General features: G+C 45.2%; 1 pseudogene; it reads right to left on the bottom strand.

Annotated features, from left to right (window-relative positions):
• Nucleotides 1-9,911: 9,911 nt before the first annotated feature.
• On the bottom strand, nucleotides 9,912-10,254 carry LOC118588318 (annotated as a pseudogene).
• Between the last annotated feature and the right edge of the window lie 2,054 nt (nucleotides 10,255-12,308).

Here is a 12,308-nt window from a genome sequence, read left to right as displayed (position 1 = left end):
CAGCTCAAACTTGTAACCCTGCATCTTGGCTCTGTGCTGGTGTCTCCAAAAGCCTTCAACTGGAACGTTCTGATCTCATCTAACCACTGCAGAGACTGGCATCTGGGTGTGAGTGTTGCCTCTGTTGGCAATAATGCATTATATATATATTTTTTGAGCTGAGGATCGAACCCAGGGCCTTGCGCTTGCTAGGCAAGTGCTCTACCACTGAGCTAAATTCCCAATCCCGGCAATAATGCCTTTTGAACTCCTGAATTCTGCTTTGGCCTTCTAGCTTTTTGTTGTTGTTTTTGGTTTTGGTTTTTGGCAGAGTGGTGGTGGTATTTTGTTTGTTTGTTTGTTTTAAAAACAGGTCTTATTATGTAGCCCAGGCTGGCCTAAAACTTGCTATGTAGACCAGAGCAGTCTCAAACTCACAGAGCTATGCCTGTCTCTGCCTCTCAAGCTCTAGGATTAAAAGGCATATACCACCATGCCTATCTGTTGTAACAACTCTGAAAGTCATGTGTATACATATATGTAATTATTGTGTTGTACATGTAGTGTGTGACCTGAGAGTTAATGTTAATTAAAATCAGAATAGAAGAACCTATATTTGCTAATGGCTTGCTTTCCAGAGAAAGTGGGACTTCTTGGCAAACAGCAGCCAACGAGCTAATGTAGTCTCTGAATTTATTGTTATTTTAAAAAATTCTGCTGGGAGGTGGTGGTACACATCTTTAATCCCAGTACTTGGGAGGCAGAAGCAGGTGGATCTCTGTGAGTTCGAGGCCAGCCTGGTCTACAGAGCAAGTTCCAGGACAGGCTCCAAACTACACAGAGAATCTCTCTCTCTCTCTCTCTCTTTCACACACATACACACACACACACACACACACACACACACACACACACACACACACACCAGAACAGAACAAAACAAAACAAAAGAAACCTCACATTGTGGACAGACACAATGTGTTCATGTATGTTTGTGACATAGCACATTCAGGGCTGGCTTTTTTATGTTCTGTGAATCTGCAGAGGCCCAGGTTCTCTTCAGAAATACTTCGACTTATAACTGAAGTCCTAAACCTTTCCATCAGTTACATGAGACCACCTCATTAACGTCAGCAGCCTGTAGGTCAGGGAGCCCCACCTCAGTACACCTTTCCCAGTAAATGGCTATGGGCCATGGGCCATGCCCCCATGTTGTCAGAGTGGCTCACTTGCACACAGGATCAGTCCTCTCAGAGCTGAAAATCCCCCAACAGTTCCAAATCCAGCCAAGTCACCAGAGTAGGAACTATAAACGACCTGCCTACTTCCTCCCAGTCCCTCCTCCCCTTTCTTACACGAGAAACATGCTGGTCTCCAACACCTTCATTCATTTGCTCCCTTTGCTTATAGTATCTCTTCCTTAGGACTCTTCCCATCTGCCAGAAGTTCCCTCCTCCTAGAGGTCTTCCTGGATTAGAGAGAAGTGAGGTGGCTTCTCCTACCCAGATGGAGAAATCAGAATGTTTCCAAATAAAGACTTGGATAAATACATAATATCATTATAAAGTATTGCTTTTTCTTTTTTTATTAAAGAAATTCTAGGCATGGTATTATCCTAGCTTGTAGGAGGTAGAGGCAGAAGGGTCAAGAGTTCAAGGCCAACCTTGAGTACATAGCAAGTTTAAAGCCAGCCTGAGTTGCAAAAGATCTTGTTTGTCAGTTTTTAAATTATTTGTGTGTGTGTGTGTGTGTGTGTGTGTGTGTGTGTGTGTGTGTATGTGTGTTATGCACAGAGGGTAGTGAGTGAGTCCCAATCCACAAGTTAGCTGCTCCACTCTAGAAGCTTCCATCCAGCATGAGGAAAGAGCATGCCAACCATAGGAGAATGAAGAAATCATTTCCAAAGCCCAGGCCCTCTGCAAATCTTGTACACACACACTTTATTCTTTCTAGTACAAAGTTCTGGTTCCTGGACTCTTAAATCCAGAACATGTCTGAGACTATGTTTGGAAATCCAGACTGACAGGTGCAATAAAATTAATAGACCATCAGGCTTTCTTGCCTGAATTATAGTCACATTATTACAGGAAAGACGAATAATACACTCCATTAAACTGGAGCAATAAACAGAGATTCTAGCTAGAAGCGTCAATGATGTGGAAACCGTGGCTTCTTCAGACCTGGAGTCGCCTAGACCATGTGACTGCTGAGCTCTAGTGGGAAGTGACCTGCCTAAACCCACAGATGCTGGGATGGGTTCGAAACAGTAAAGACTAACGTACATAGTTCCTTCTCGGGGCTGAACACACATCTCAGGTCACCTTCCTCAACCCCACAGGAGGAGCCTGCAGTGGACACGAACACCTGAGCCTTCCTCACAGGTGCTTTGACTTTTTGGAGTCAACTTTTATTCCCAGTGAGAACCAAGCCAGTGGCTCAGCGACAGCAGACCCGCCCTGGTTCCTAGTTCCAAGCCACAGGCACAGACTGTGAATTCAGCAGACGATGTACTCAAGGATAAACAGACCACTCACAGACCATTATGAAGTCTAAGAGTGGGGTTCAAAGTCAGGGATCTCATCTGCAATTGTGTGCTCCAGCCAGCTTGCCTGCCTTGTACCTACATCACCTTCACTTCCCAGAAGACATTTGTGAGAAGCCCTTAGAGTGATATAGGCCCCTCTGGACCCAGCCTGGATCCTATATCCAGATTCTTTTGGAAAGGGGGGTCTGAAAAAGAGAAAATTGAATATTTGTAGTTTTCCTAAAGAGTGTTCCTTCCAGAGGCTGGAGAAATGGCTCAGCAGTTTAGGGCACTGACTGTTCTTCCAGAGGTTCCAGGTTCAAATCCCAGCATCCACATAGCAGCTCACAACTGTCTGTAACTCCAAGTGATCTGACACTTTCACACAGCCACACCTGCAGGCAAAACAGTAATGCACATAAAATATGATTTTTAAAAAGTTCCTTCCAATAAAAATCATATAATGTGTATGGTGGGAGTGGGGGAGGGGCGGGCACCTCTAAATATTTTTTTAAAGGGAGTCCAAATGCTAAGGGGCCAAAACCAACAAGATAAGCACCTTTCAGCTATAGGCACTGGGAAGGAGAAGCATGGGTCCTAGCGCTGTACATGGAGAAGATATGCCTGGACAGGGTCAAAGGACAGGTGGGTCTAGCCCTGCCGAGCACCAGGTTTGCGGCCTAGGAAGGCAATTCAGGAGAAGCACTCACTGTCTCCACTTCCACAGGCTGAGAGTTGACAAACGTAAGTCACATGTTTGGGAAATTGCAACACAGGAAGTGAAATTGAGAAATCAAGTCTAAATATGTCTAGGGAGGAAGTGGGGGGGGGGCATTGTCTCTAGTGCTGTGTTAAGAGAGACTGAGTGGGAAGAGGGAGGAATCTATTCACTTGTGGTAGTGCCTAAGGCCCTGAGTTCCAGGCTCTCGATTCTTGCCAGCCTGGTCTCCTGAACTGAGAGAAAGGGAAAGCATGTATCTCTGACTTGGAGTGTCAGGAGTGGGGCATCCTCGTGGCCCCTCTACCCCTTCTCTCTGGCCTCTCCACGAAGCAGGAGGATGACTTAAGCCTGGCTCTGCCTCCCTTCCACTTCCCTGCAGTTATGGTGGGCTCCAGCTGTCCCCCTGAGCGCCGCTCTCTCGGTGGCCCTGGGCTCTCCCTGGCAGGCACTCTACCATCAAGCCTCGCCCCCTCCCCAGTTCTGGGTGCAGTGTTAGGAAGTTAGCAATGCTTCCTCCCGGTCTTTGTCAGGAGTGCCAGGGTATGGCCATTTACACATGCTTGACTCCACAGTACAACTCAGAACTCAGAGGGTAGACGCGAGGTGATCTTTACTAACGGATTCAAACTTGAGTTGCACCGTGGGCAAAGCAGGAGCAGTGAGCGTCCTCTTTGCACCACTTAGGCCATTGGAAGATTAAATGGGCAGAACCTAAAGAAAGGCAGATGGAGTATGAGGGTGGGGTTCAGTGTTCAGCATGCTCAGTCTTAAGAAGGCCTCGTGTCCTTCCATGCGCTGAAGCCTGGCAGAGGCGTCCTCCCTGCCCGCTTCCAACAACCTGATGCTGTCGCTCTGGACCAACTGTCACACCTGCGCGCACTGTTTGCCTTCCCTGATGTTGACCTAGCTGGGGAAATGTCAGGCCCAAGGCCTGCTGCTTCCTTGGATGTTAACAAAGAGAAAACACAAGTTTTCTGCCTGGGTGGATTCTAATCTCACTGGGAAGATAAATGAACTAAAATAAATGGAAGAGATCTCTGCCTGGAAACAGAGAGCTAGCTTGCCGGGCCTCGTTTTCTATTATTTCTTAAGACCATTCAGTTAACCCATTTCCAGTGGACCATCCAGGGGCTGAACATAACATGTAAAAGGCCCATGTTCAACACCAACAACAATGAGGACTGTTCAGTGTTGTTCACTATATATCCACAACTGTGCAGCAATCATGGCAAACAGTTTTCAGACATTCCCATTACCCACCGAAGAAATATCTTGCTCCAGCTCGGTGTGATGGCATAAGCCTGTAATTTCAAAACCGGGCATGTGGAAACAGGAGGGGATCACTACTTAAAGCCCAGACTGGGCTACATAGTGAAACCTCACGTCAAAAAAACACAGGGGGCTAGCAGTTGCCCCATCCCACTTTCATCTTTTTTTTTCCTTTCTTTTTTTGTTTTTTGTTTTTTTTTTTTTGAGACAGGGTTTCTCTGTGTAGTTTTGGTGCCTGCCTTGGAACTCACTCTGTAGCCCAGGCTGGCCCCCAACTCACAGAGATCCACCTGCCTCTGCCTCCCAAGTGCTGGGGTTAAAGGCGTGCGCCACCACCGCCTGGCTCTTTTCATCTCTTGGCAAGCACTGTGGTTATCCTGTTCTGCATGTTTCCTGTGAATATAGTCATATAATATGCAATCTTTGTTAGTGTTTTGTTTCACTTAACATAACACATTCAGTCACGGCTCATCAATATGTTTCAGTTTTCCATTCCCTTTTATGGTCCAATAATCTTTCACTACATTGACATAGCAAATTTCATCTAGTCATTGGTTGACAGGTATTTGGGCTATTTTTACTTTTTTACTCTCCCCTCATCATGTAGCTTTGGCTGGCTTCACACTTAGTATTTCTAAGTGGTTGTCTAATTTTTCATATCAATAAAAACTCAGAGTTAGTTATTGGGGTAAGAACTTGAATGATCAGAGAAGCAGTGGAGAAGTGGCCAGTGACCTCCTCTCTCTCTCCTTCCTCCATCTGAAAGACCTGAGAATCTTCCTAAACCCCTCCCTCCTACTTCCTGTGTCTCTCTATATGGCCTTGGTCCTCCAAAATCTCTATGGTGAATTTTGGTCAACTAGTAGCTAGCTCTGCTGTCTGATTCAAAGGTAACTTTATTGCCAGTCTCGGGAGTGTCAGAGTGCGATCATATTATCCCACAATGGTATTTAGCTGAGGCTAGCCTCAAGCTCTTTTTTAAAAATATGTATATGACCGTTTGACTTGGAAATGTGTATGTTCACCTTGGGCACTTTGAAGGCTGTGAAGGCAAGAAAAGGGTATTGGGTCACCTGGAACTGGAGTTACAGTTGGTTGTGAGCCACCTTGTGGGTGCTGGGAACAGAGCCAGTGTCCTCTGCAAGAGCGGCAAATGCTCTTAACTATTGAGCCTTCTCTCTCAAGCCCCTGGCTTTCAACTCTTGGTCTTGCTGACTACATTTCCCAAGTCCTGGGACTATGGGCATGGGCCAGCACAACCAGCTTTTTCTGTCATTGTTATATTTTGCTTGTGGCTGTTTGAAGAATGCTGCTGTGTGTGTTTTGTGGAAGTCTCATGTTTATTATACTTAGGAGTAGATTGCCGGGTCACGTGGTGACTGTGCCTAACCTTTGAAAGAACTGTAAGATGCTTTCCCAAGGTGCTTTGCCTGAACTACACCCCTCCCACTGTATGAAGGGTCTGGTTTCTCTATATCCTCATAAACACTTGCTATTATCTGCTAGTGGTTGTAGCCATCTTAGTGGCTGTGAGGTGGTATCCCCCTTGAATTAGAAAAAATTTATTTTATTTTTAGTGTGTGTGTGTTTTAGCTGCATGTATGTCTGTGTACCATAGGTGTGCCTGGTGCCCATAGAGGCCCAAAGGAGGCATTAGATCCCTTGGAATTGAGGTTATCAATGGTTGTGAGCTGCTGTGTGGGCGCTAAGAACCAAAATGGGGACCTCTGCAAGAACAAGTGCTCTTAACCACTGAGCAGCAGGTTCTTTGATTTTGTTTTTGTTTTTGTTTTTTGTTTTTTGGGTTTTTTTTGTTTTGATTTTTCGAGACAGGGTTTCTCTGTGTAGCTTTGCGCCTTTCCTGGAACTCGCTTTGGAGACCAGGCTGTCCTCGAACTCACAAAGATCCGCCTGGCTCTGCCTCCCAAGTGCTGGGATTAAAGGCATGTGCCACCACCGCGCGGCATTAGCAGGTTCTTTGTGATATGTACTTTTATCATCTTCTTGTCAGCTTGTTGGAAATTTATATATCTTCTTGGTAGAAATGTCTATTTAAAGTCTTTGTCTACTTCTAATTACTTGTCTTTTATTTTTCCAGTTTTTTGAGACAGAATTTCTCTGTGTAGCCCTGGCTATCCTGGAACTCACTCTGTAGACTCACTCTGGTAGACTCAGATCTACCCGCCTCTGCTTCCTGAGTGCTGGAATTAAAGGCATATGCCATTGCCTCTCTGCTTAATTATTTGTCTTTTTATTGTCTATTTTAAGAATTCTCTACACATTCTAGTGGAGGTATTATTTTAATTTTGTTTGATTTGTTGGCATTTTAAAAAAGAGTTATTTTTTAATTAATTAACTTATTTTTATGTGTATAGGTGTTTTGTCTACATGCATGTCTGTGCCTGGTGTCCTCAGAGGTCAGAAGACATTGGATCCTCTGACACTGGAGTTATAGATGGCTGTGAGCAACCATATGGGATCTGGAGATTAAACCTGGGTCCTCTGGAAGAGAAGCAAGTGATCTTAACCACCAAACCATCTCTCCAGCCCCAGATTTATTTATTTTACTGCTTTATTTTATGTGTGAGTGTTTTCCTGCATGTGTATGTACCACATGTGTGCAATGCCCATAGAGGCCACAAGAAGGTGTAGGGTCCCCCAGAACTGGAGTTTCACTTGGGTTCCAAGCACCTAGAAGGCAGTTCACAACTGTCTGTAACTCCAGTTCTAAAAGACTGGATACTCTCTCTTCTGATCTCGGTGAGCATCAGGAATATACATGGTATACATACATACACGTGGCCAAAATGCCTATACATATTAAAGACATTAATTAATTAATTAAAAACAGACAATGATAAAAAGGAACAATTGGGAATTGTAAGTCAGCTTCAGGCAAGAGATGCTGTTTATGGAGAACAATAAGAGTACAGGGGGTTGGGGATTTAGCTCAGTGGCAGAGCGCTTGCCTAGCAAGCACAAGGGCCTGGGTTTGATCCTCAGCTCAAAAAAAAAAAGAGTATAGAAGGGACATGTGCCAAGTCCCCGAGGCTTGTGCAGTGTGTACATATTGTGCCTTTATAAGTGGGTTTCAATGAATTAGTAAGTTTCTGTAGGTCAGTCTCACTCAGTCCAGAGAGCCTGCCTGCTTCCCTCTCTTTCTTCCTTCTTCCCGTTCATTTTGATCTCATACAGCCCAGCTAGCCTTGAACTTTGTGGTGGTTTGAAAAAAAAAAAGGCCTCCATAGGCCTATAGGGAGTGGTACTATTAGGAGTTATGGCCTTGTTGGAGGAAGTGTGTCACTGGGGGTGGGTTTTGGGGCCTCAGATGCTCAAGCCAGGCCCAGTGTCTCACTCTCTTCCTGCTGCCTTCCAATCTAGATGCAGAACTCTCAGCCACCTCTCCATCACCACGTCTGCCTGTGTGCCAACCTGCTTCCCTCCATGATGATAATGGACTAAACCTCTGAACTGTAAGCCAGCCCCAGTTAAATCTCTCCTTGTAAGAGTTACCATGGACTGTTGTGGAATGTTATTTTAACTAGGTAAAGATGTGTTACATTTGGTTATGTGTTAATCCCACCGGTCGAGAATAAGACTACTGCCACAGTTTAGAGCCAAATTTGAAGCAAGCTGCAAATACTGGCTGGGTGGATGGGATCTGGCCAGGTCCATACCCAGGTTCCTGGGAAATGGCCCAGAATCACAGTTTGTAGCAGCTTGAACAGGAAAACCCATAATTCATTGCATTTCCCATCAGGTCCAATCAGGGGCAAGCATACATCCTGACGTACCTCCACCCTGTGAACCTCCCACCCACATGTGATGAAGCCTATCTGTGCAGATGGGCCAAACAAACTTGTTTAGGGGAATGAAAAGCATGTGGCTTGTTATCTCCCATAAACAACAGCCTCCAGCATTTCAGGAACTATCTGTCCTTGGGCAAGGGGCTTGCAGATCAGAGGCATTGTTTCATGAATCTCTTTCATAGTAATTAAAACTTAAAATGTAACTTTGGCTCTCACATATGCTGTGTAATATTACTTTAACTATGAGAAGGTGTGTTACATTTGTTCCTGTTACCTTTGTTAATAATGTAAAGATGTGTTACATTTGTTTCTGTTACCTTTGTTAATAATGTAAAGATGTGCTACATTTGTTCCTGTTACCTTTGTTAATAATGTAAAGATGTGCTGCATTTGTTCCTGTTACCATTGTTAATAATGTAAAGATGTGCTACATTTGTTCCACCTTGCCTGCCTAAGGCATCTAATTGGTCTAATAACTGGCGTGCAGAGAGAATGAGTAGGAGGAGGAATATAGAAAGGAGAGAGAAGGAGAAGAAAACAAGGGAGAAAGAGAGACACACCAGGAGCAGAAACCAAGCAGCTGCCAGCAGACATGGAGACAGCAGGAAAGTAAGCTATAGAGAAAAAGGGGCAAAAAGCCCTGAGGCAAAACATAAAGAGAATCAGGTTAAAGTAAGAGCTAAGATAAGGCCAAGCATTCATAACTAATAAGAAGTCTCTATGTCATGGTTTGGGAGCTGGTTGGTAGCACAAAAGAAAAAGTCTGGTACAATGATCATAGCATCTATCCACAGCAATAGAAACCCTAACTAAGGCGGTGGTGGTGCACACCTTTAATCCCAGCACTTAGGAGGCAGAGGTAGGTGGATCTCTGAGTTTAAGGCCAGCCTGGTCTACAGAGTGAGTTCCAGGACAGCAACCGCTATTACAGAGAAACCCTGTGTCAACACCCCCCTCCACAAACACACACACACAAGACAGAAAGACAAGAAAGATAGAAAGAAAGCTAAGATGGACTTCTTTTCGTGTGTGTGTGTGTGTGTGTGTGTGTGTGTGTGTGTGTGTGTGTGTGTGTAGGCCAGAAGTTGATTTCAGGTGTCTTCCTCAGTTGCTCTCCCCTGATTTTGTTGGTGGTTGGGTTTGGTTTTTGAGGCAGGGTCTCCTGCTGAGCCAGCAGCTCACTGATTCCACTAGGCTGGCTGAACCATGAGCTCCAGGTATCTGTCATCCTTGCCTCCCCCGTCCTGGGATGACACGTGCATACCCAAGACTTAGATTTTTTACCTGTTGGAAATCCACACTCAGGTCCTGATGCTGAGTGAACCTTCTCCTCAGCTCAACCTTTAACTTCTGATGCTGCTGCCCTCACATCTAGAGTGCTGCAATCATAGGTGTGTGTCACCATGCCCTCTTTTTTTTTTTTTTCCCACAATGGACTCATTTATTATCCCTATTTAGAAAAATCCACAAGTACTCCATTTCCTGTCTTAGAAGATGGGTTGTAAACAACAGTCTACTTTCACTGACTCTTCATTTCAGTGTGGTCTGCATTCTTACAGGTTGACTAGTATCCGTGTGGATTGACAGTTATCAGACGTAAGGGTGGTACTCAGTTCAAAATGGCTTTAAAGAGTTCAAAGCTGTCAAGATGATGTTCTCCGGGAGGGATTCGGGAACTCTTCTTCTCAAACAGTTTTTGCTTTGTGACTTTGTCGTTAGTTCTCTGGTTTTCTCCACTTCTCTTTTTAAGTAACACGGTACTAGGGAAATGCCAATGAGATCTTCAAGTTGTCTGTTGCTCTCCAAAGCCCGTATACTACTCAATTTTTTCATTATCTCCATGGTTTTTCTGATGATCTCTCAATTTTAGATAGCAACACCATGAATTCATCACTGTCTTTTGCTGTGGACTCCTTGCTTGTAGGTGAGCTGAGGTTATTCAGTTTTTCCTTTCATTTCCTTCAAGCTGATCGTCCAGTTTCAGTGATCTTTTAACTCTACAGCATTTCGGGACTCTGGGAAGGGCCACTGTTCCTGGGTAGAACCAGCTGAGAAACCGCAAACGCGGAAGCATAAAAAGCCCGTGCAGTGGGGACTGGATGCGGTGTCACACGTACCCTCTTTATGTGATGCTGCAGATCAAACCCAGGCCCTTGTGGGTGCTAGGTGAGCTCTCTACCGCTTAGCCCTGGTTTTCTTTTAGGTTCACAGTAGATGTTCAAGTGTGAGGACACAGGGCAAAAAGTTTGGCCGGCTTCAAACATATAGTTAGGCTGTTTCCTCGGTTCTCAAGGTCCATGCTGACCAGCCCATAGGCAGGATCATATATAGGCTATGGATAATTCTACTTCCTGCTAAAGATCATCAAGGAGGTCCAGGTACCTGGCAGAAAGGTGGGGATAGCACCAAAAAGAGGATTGGTGCTGGGCAGAGGGAGGAGCCCCAGAGATGGACTGTTTACACAAGGGTATGTCTTTCCATTTTGTCTCTTGTCTACAGACTTGTAATGAGTAACTAAATCAATGACGTCCAAAGCTGACTGTTGGGTGTCAAACAGGTACTCCTCTGTAGTCCTCAAGTGCCAAAACATACCCCAATGTCCCAGGACCCTTGTCCTCTGGGAAGCCAGAGGGAAGCCAATGGCAGCTTTCCTAGAAACTTTAGGCAAGCTGCCAGCTGGATGTGATGTCTGTTCCTGCTGGGCTTGACCTGCCGGACACTCCAGGCTCGTGGGAGCACAGTGGCAGTCAGGCAGGCTCTTCCCCAGGCTAGCTACTGACTCTCTCTGACACAGCTCCCACAGGGATGGAACAGCATTTCACTTAACACTCTAGAGTCAAGTATTTCCAGACGTAGTGGTTTATTTACTAGCAAAAATGCCTCATCAAAGACTTAGGGACTCCTCTGTTGGCTATAAAGCTTTTTGATTTTGCTAATGCAATAAGTAAACATTTGGGTAAACAGGAAATAGCCTTATTGGATATTCTGAAGGAGTAACTAATGTGTCTGTGAAGGGGTTGGGTGGGACTAAGTAAATACTCAAATCAATTCTAAAGCTCGTCAAGCAGATTGGATTAAAACATTGACAATAGCTCATGCCTGTAAGCCCAGCTCTTAAGAGTCTGAGGCAGGAGGTTTACCATGACTTTGAAGCCAGGGTGAGCTATAAATGAGACTGTCTCAAAACAACAACACACAAACAAAGAAAGAAACAAGCTGGGCCAGGGAAGGGGGTGATGGTGTAGACTGAGCCAGCCATGATTTCTTCCTCAACACTTAGGACGGGGAGGCAGGAAGATTAGGAGTTCAAAGTCATCCTTATATACAGAGTTTCAAGGAGGAATGGTTCAGATCTACAATCCTGACACTGAGGAGGCTGAGGCCAAATACTGCTTTGAGTTTGAGGGGGGTGTTCGCTGCATGGAGCACCAGGCCAGTCCGGGCTGCAGGGGGAAACCGTCCCCTCAAGCCAGCTAAGTAACTGAATAGAAGAAGAAGAGTTGGTGGCCAACTGGGCTACATGAGATCCTGTCTGAAAACACCCAAACCAAAGCCATACAAACAGAAACCACTTCTTACCCTTGCTCCCCAAACAGATTCCAGAGGAAACTGGTAAGAGCCCTGTCTCCTGAGTGTAGGAGGTGTGTGTCAGGAAGGAATTCCCTAAGTTCTGTCAGGAAGAGGCGTGTTTACAGTGCCTGCATCTGGCCAGATGTAGCTGCCCCGGGAACAATCGGCCTTTGTCTCAAATCCCACTAAGAGTTTCAGACAAGGCTTTTCTGGACCAGAGCCATCCTCAAAGCATTTCCTGTGATGCTGGTATGTCTCCTCCTATCCCAGCTGTCCAATGTGGTGGTCACCAACCACAGTGACCAGTGAGCACTTGAAATGTGGCTACTGTGACTAAGAAACTGGATTTCTATAATTTTTCCTTAATTACATCTCTTGTATTTTTTATATATTTATTTGTGCTGAGATTACAGGCATGTACTGCCTTGCTCAACTA

The sequence above is a fragment of the Onychomys torridus genome, chromosome 8 (assembly GCF_903995425.1).
Source record: "Onychomys torridus chromosome 8, mOncTor1.1, whole genome shotgun sequence".
In the NCBI taxonomy this organism is placed as follows: Eukaryota; Metazoa; Chordata; class Mammalia; order Rodentia; family Cricetidae; genus Onychomys; species Onychomys torridus.
This window is presented reverse-complemented; position numbering and strand designations above follow the sequence as displayed.